Consider the following 7,346-nt stretch of genomic DNA (forward strand, 5'->3'; position numbering starts at 1 on the left):
GAGGGAGATGCCAGATCAGCCCTGAGCACTCCTCACACACCTGAAAGGCCTGGGATGCCGACGGGAAAGGATGGGCTGTTCTCTGCTGCCCTCCCCCGCCGTCTGGCCAGGGACACCTGGGAAAGAAAAGGCAAAGAGCTGAACCCTTCGTTGAACTCCCCTCCACCAAAGTATCTGTGGGTAGGGCCTTAAGAAGGGATGGGACCACAAATCACACGACTGGGCTATGGAACAAGATGGTTCAGCCCAGAGATGCTACGGGGGGGGGGGGTCGAGTTCAGGGGCCGATCAGAACCCTCCTGGGAAGACTCTCCAGAACAGGAACCGACCTGAGGGAACACGGTAGCTGGCAACTGACCCCATCAGATCCTGCCAGGACTCTTGGCGGCCCCCACGTGAGAGCACGGCGAGTGTATTAAAAGCTTAGAAGCTCGCAGTTTGGAAAGCCCATCCCCCACCTGACCTCGCCAGCCACTCATCTCAATGACGCCTCCTGCGTGGGTCTTCTTGGCCCCCGGAAATATTCCCTCGCCTGGGCACTACCCTGCGGTCTGGGGAGACTGTGGGCTATCGAAGTGTCGGTCACTCCAGAAGGATGGACAGACGCAGGGACAGAAAGAGGGGCTGGTGTTCCCAGAGAGATCTCAGGACTCATTAATTGTCCCCAACCAGGCAACTCTACCGCTAGTCTTCAAAGCTCTGCGCCGGGGGCTGGGTCCGAGGATGGCGGGCGGAGGCAGGAAGAGTCGAGACTCCGGACTACGGAGTGGCGCCAAGTCAGTTACCCTAGGGAGCGGGCACACGGGTGCTCGAGGCAGTCCTGGAGGGCTGCTCGGGGGCGAGGCCGAGACCACTCCCTCCCACTTCCCCAACGTTATTTCCTGGGAGGAGTCGGAGCTCGCGGCTCTGGAGCCGAGAGAGATTCCCAGACTCCAGCTCCAGAGTATTGTGCGTCGGGGCGGGTGGTCCCCGACCGCGTGCTAGGATCAGGCCGCAGTGAATCACAGTCCTAGGACTGCAGAAAGCCTGGGACGACCTCTAAAGTCGTCCGCGGTCGTTACTGTACGTCGGCTCGTTGGTCTAGGGGTATGATTCTCGCTTCGGGTGCGAGAGGTCCCGGGTTCAAATCCCGGACGAGCCCGGCCTTCCAGTTTTGCGGAAAACAGAGCCCCAAGGCGGTTGTTACTTGGAACGGCGCTGAGGAGGCTGGGCTGGAAGGTGATCAGAGTGAACTGAGGGCTTGAAGGAGGTGTTCCGGGAGCTCTTTTGTTGTGAGTGGACACCCGGGTGGCAGGAAGAGGCTCGCAGCGCGCAGTCCTTCCCAGAGTTCCAGGAAGAGGGCAGGCACCTCTTGACATGGGCAAGACGCTCGCTGTCTGTTCCCCTCCTTCCTACTTGATGCTACTCCTCGGCCTCCAGAGCCTGGTTTCGGTTTGATTGATGTCCGTCAACTTATAGTAGTGGATGACAGTTAGTGAAACGGGTTGGGACCTACTTAGGATTATGTCTGGGAGAGCCCCAGGACTGTCAGAATTCAGGTCTCTGCAGGCTTGGAGGCCGTCTGTCTCTCGGTCACTCCTGCTCGTTTTCGCCCTTCTGGGGACTCGCGCTCAGTTATGGTCTAGAACATGCATAGGTTTGGGTCAGCATTTCTTACTGGACGGAGAGACAGCATCCGCAGGAACCTCGTCATTGGCACGCCGCGCTCGGTGAAGATAGCAGATCAAGCATTTGGAGCAAGCAATGTTTGTCTCATTCCTCGTTAGTATAGTGGTGAGTATCCCCGCCTGTCACGCGGGAGACCGGGGTTCGATTCCCCGACGGGGAGGAGTGCTAAACCTTTTGCACTAAATCTTAACTTCGGAAGTACCCATCCCGGGCCCTAGGATGAAGATAAAAAGAAGACGGGAAGAAAAAGGAAAGCAGAAGAAGAGGGATCGTTTGTCCTGACTCTCAAGCTCACATTCTAAATTTTATATTTGTTTTATTTCAAGTAACTCGTATTTTAAATATGTGGCTAAATTAATTATTCTCTGCATTCACTAGGTTTATTAGCCATTATTCTCGCCGTTCAATAAGCATATTAGACGCGTTCATTGACGATAATTTAAAATTCACAAGAAGGCAAACAGCAAAACACTGTCACACGCGTAATTCGGGGGGGGGGGGGAAGAAAACTTTAAGTCCTTATGCGTTGGCCGGGAATCGAACCCGGGTCAACTGCTTGGAAGGCAGCTATGCTCACCACTATACCACCAACGCTTCGCTTTTGCTGCTACTTATTGAAGTTCATAAATACTGAGTTAGGTCTACAGGGTCGTGGCTTGAGTGATAATGAGTCAGGGCCTAGGCGAGGAACGGACGAAAGCGACACCGACACAGAAGTAACGAGTGCAGTGTGCGAGGCACTCACGTGTGAGCGGCGCTTGGCTCTCGGCACTGCCATTGAGCTCCAGTCACCACGCGAGGGACTGTTTGATTATACCCAGTCTACAGACGAGGAAACAAAAGTCAAGAGAAGCCAAGTAGGGGAAGAGCTGGGATTAAATCTAAGATTTATCCAGGGCGCCAGATCTGCACCAACACTTTATTAACCCCAAAAATAAATCTCAAACCCATGAAGTAATTTCTCTGTTAAGTGAGCTCAATGTGTACCGAGGTTAAAGAATTGGGCCTTAAACCAAGTGCGTCTAAACCCAATTTGTCCAGAGGAGGATGATTAATCCCTTAGTGCGCGCGCATCTAGCCCACTGGCGGCTCGGAGAATGGCTCTGACAAAGGGTCGGGCGGGGTCTGAGAATAAAACTCCGCCCCTTGATGCTGATGATGCATCTGTTCACGAGGTCCGTCAAACAGCGGTTTCGAGAAGGCCTCGTGGCGCAACGGTAGCGCGTCTGACTCCAGATCAGAAGGTTGCGTGTTCAAATCACGTCGGGGTCAAAGGGTTATTTTCGGGAGCTGGATAGTTTTGCAAGTGAGATTCTTTTTCGGGAAAGAAAGAAAAGAATCTTGTGTTATTATATGAAAAAAAAAAAAAGGAACCTGAGTGTTTCTGGGATTTTTTTTCCCTAAAGTATCTGAGTTTTCTACTAAAATACAAATTTTGGAACTTTTATTTTCATCTTACTGTTTCCATCAAATCAACCAATTAAATAATAATACCTTTAATCTCATAGATATTTTAGATATCTTAACACAGAAATTGTTCATAACCAGTCACCAATTCTTGTTCCGAAAATGTATTTTGGGGCAATAAATGTTCTTTATTGAAAAGAATGTAGCAATAATGAATAATTTTAAAGTAATAATGATAATTCATAATCCTCCTAAACCAGTGGTTTAATTTTTGGCAATTTAAATTCCACTTGCCAGGGGTGTCCATAATCTTGTACTCCAGTATTTTCACTTATCATTGTAATAGGAATAGGATTCTATTATCTTTATAATTATAATTTTAATGAACATCTGACTTCAAGGACAATGCTGTAAGTTATTAAGCAATTCTTCTAAAGTTAGACATTCTTGTTGTCTGGTGGTTCTCTGCATTTTTTTCTCATTATTTAAAGTGTTACCATGTACATCCTTTTTTTTTTTTTTTTGGCCTCTGCTGAATTTGATCTATGACATGAATTCCTGAAACTCCAGTTTCAGGGTTAAAAGTTCCCCTTAGCTAAACAGCTAACTGCACTGCTTTTGTTACTTTTTCAACTAAAAGCGATTTTCTTTTTTTCTTTCGTTTCCTCTCTTTTTAAAAAACAATTATGTTTCCATTACCGTGTTCTTGTATTCAGTTCAATTTCTTTTTTTTTTATGGCTTTAATCATCTCTGATGTTCCCTCCATGCAGTAGAACATTGGGTATTAAATACAAATATTTTGTATTTAATTTGCATTACATACAAATATTCTCCAGACTTCACTGCCGTCACTAGAAGCCCAGAGCTATGTGTATTTTTGCTGCTTCTGGTATATTGAAAAAAAAAAAATAACGAAGAAATTTAAGCCATCCACTCCACAGGCCTTGTCTTTCCCAGTGGGGAGTTTCTTCCTTGACATCTCTTTCCTTAACTAATAGCGCCTTTGTTAGTGTCACAGGCTTGGGCTGCAGGAGAGGAATTTGAGCCGTCTCACCACAGCGCACAAAGCAGTCACCCACCCAGGCTAGAATCTGTGCCTCGCCTTCCCCTCCTCTCCCTAGTCCCAGGACCGCCTTCCACCAGAGTGGTCACTGTGTTACATGTGTCAAAACTGAGGCTGACAGTCTGCCAGCCTTTGTTACAGAAGCCAAATGTGCTCGATTTGAGAACCGCTGATGACTTAGCAAGGGGACAGCTCAGGAGCGTTGGTAACCTAACGCGGAAGGAGTGTGAAGCTGGCAGTCGGTAATCCTGCATCCCCACCTCGGTGTCCACCCAGAACAGGGCCCCTTTAAGGAGAAACAAAATAGTAATTTTCTCATTCTATCTTTCCTTATACATTAACAAAAATTTTATTCGAGTATAGTTGAGTTACAATGTCATCTTAGTTTCTGCTGTACAGCAAAGTGAATCACTGATATACATATACATATATTCCACTCTTTTTTAGATTCTTTTTCCATATAGGTCATTACAGAGTATTGAGTAGAGTTCCCTGCCCTATACAGTAGGTCCTTATTAGTTATCTGTTTCGTATATAGTATCGTGTATATGTCAATCCCCCTTCCCCCCCAACCATGTTTGTTTTCTACGTCTGTGACTCTATTTCTGTTTTGTAAGTAAGTTCTTTTGTATCATTTCTTTTAGATTCCACATATAAGTAACATCATATGATATTTATCTATTGCTGCACTTTTTTTTTTTTTTTTTGGTCACGCTGCCCAGCTTTCAGGATCTCATTTCCCTGACCAGGGATTGAACCCAGTCCAGGCAGTGAAAGTGCCGAATCCTAACCACTGGACTACCAGGGAACTGGGAGACTTACTTTTAACTAGTCTGTGTAAATTTTATCATGTTCATGTATATGTAAAAACCAATACATCAACAGAATGGATAAATCTCACAAACATAATGTTGAATGAGAAAAGTCAGGTGCCAGAGAATATATACTGTGTGATCCCATTTGCATAAAGGTAAAAACAGGCAAAACCAGTATGTGGGTTAGAAGTCAGGACAGTGGTTACTCTTGAGATGGGGGGGAGTGACTTGAAAAGAAGGCTGGGGGTCCTTCTGGGGTGCTGGTAATATTCTGTTTCTTGATCTGGGTGCTAGTTACCCAGAGGTGTTCAGTTTGTGAAAATTTGTCCAGCTGGACATTTTCCAGTATGTACACTTCAATAAAACATTTTACGATGCATCAGAAGTGTAGTGTAGAGGCTTCTTGTCCCGCCACATGGGCAGGGGCACTGTCCCTGCTGATCCAGTCCCTGAGGATGCACACATGGACCTGGAGGGGGCCTCAGGCCTCAATCTCAGTGGCAGGGATGTTTGGTCCAGGCCTGCAGTTTGTACCAAAGATGAACACTTGGGCTCTAATGGCCAAGAGCAAACCCCAGCGATGCTGTTTGACCTGGGAATGCTCAGGAGGAGTCTGGATGGAGGAGAGCAGCCAGGTCTTGATGCACCTACTCAGCTCATCAGCGTTGCCTCAGGTTTACCTTGAGGAGGACAACTTAGTGGGGAGACATGGGGAGTATTGGCTAGGCTCCTCCAACAAGGCCCTTCCAGAACCTTCTGAGTCTACTACTCCTCGTCCCTGGAAGGGGCTTATTGGCTGACGATGAGAATTCATGTCTTGAAATTTCTTTGTGGGGGAGGGGAGAGAGGGGAGAGGGGGAGGGGGGACTTCCCTGGTGGTCCAGTGGTTAAGGCTCCACGCTCCCAATTCAGGAGTACCGGGTTCGATCCCAGGTCAGGGAAATAGATCCCCTCATGCACGCTACAACTAAGACCCAGCATAAACAAGTAAATAAATTTCTTTGGGGGATATTCCATTATCAGAAATAAAAGGACTGACACGTGTGCCTCACACACATTACAGTATCCCAGCCATCCAGCCTGACCTTTGGAACACGCTACATTCTGACCCTTCCCAGTCACTGGAAAATTCAGCTCTGGGAGTAGAATAGTGACAATTGCCCCTCAAGGACACCTCTCAATGTTCCTTGGCCAGTAGCCAGAATCCCCAATCTAACAGGAACTGGGAGGCAAAAGCAAAGCAAGAGGAAAGAAGAAAAGAGTTAGACCTGGAGGAATTTGCTCATTTCCACCTTTATAAACTTGGGGAATCCCTGCGGGAGAGTGGATGCTGAGCTTGCCTCGCCGAAGAGAACAGGCCACAGTTTTGGATGGGGCTGCACTGGAGGTAGATTGCTGGTACTCAGCGTGGCCCGCAGACTGGCGCCACTTCATGAACTGTTGCTTTTATGTCCGAGATGAGTATAGAATTTGAGAGCTACGTATTTAAAAACTCTTACAGCATCTGTCAGAGTACTTTTATAAACGTTGGTTATAACCAAAAAAAAAAAAAAAAAAAGCGAGCTTGTTATTTATTTTTTTTTTGCGGTACGCGGGCCTCTCACTGCTGGGGCCTCTCCCGTTGCGGAGCACAGGCTCCAGATGCGCAGGCTCAGCGGCCATGGCTCACGGGCCCACCCGCTCCGCGGCATGTGGGATCTTCCCGGACCGGGGCACGAACCCGTATCCCCTGCATCGGCAGGCGGACTCTCAACCACTGCGCCACCAGGGAAGCCTGAGCTTGTTATTTTTATATTTTTTAGATTTCATTTTTCAAGGAACTCATTTTTATTGTATTTTATAAAAGTATCAATCTGTGATGGATTGGCAATAATTAAGGCTGGTTCTTCCCTATAGATCGTTTGAGGAGCACTGGGGTAAATAACAGAGATTTTGTTCACTAACTGGAACAGGCAGCTGATAGTTGCCTAGCTGCTAGAACAGATAGGTTTTGTTTTGCTTTGTTTTTTTGTGAATAATACAAATCTCAATTTTATGCTGGCCCATCAACTATTCCTGAAAGGCCAAATGTCTTCCGACATAATGTGCAAGTGGGAATTTAAAGACTCCGGGGGACAGAGATACTGTGTGGGATCTAACAGGCATATCCCACCCATGCACTGTGTCCCTGACAGGCTCTAGAAAAGTCTCCCTTCACTAGATTATGAGGCATAAAGTATACTGCAAGCGACAGGATTTTTATAAAGATCTTCATTAGCTAGTCACTCTATGCCAAATATGTTGATAAAGGCACTGAAATCGAAATGGGCTCCTTGATCTTGGGAAGCAGGGTTGGGCTGACCCTGAGTGAAAACAGCACTGTACCTCCAGTGGCACATGCCTATTTCTACCA

This window comes from Grampus griseus, assembly GCF_964374135.1.
Source record: "Grampus griseus genome assembly, chromosome: 20".
NCBI lineage: Eukaryota > Metazoa > Chordata > Mammalia > Artiodactyla > Delphinidae > Grampus > Grampus griseus.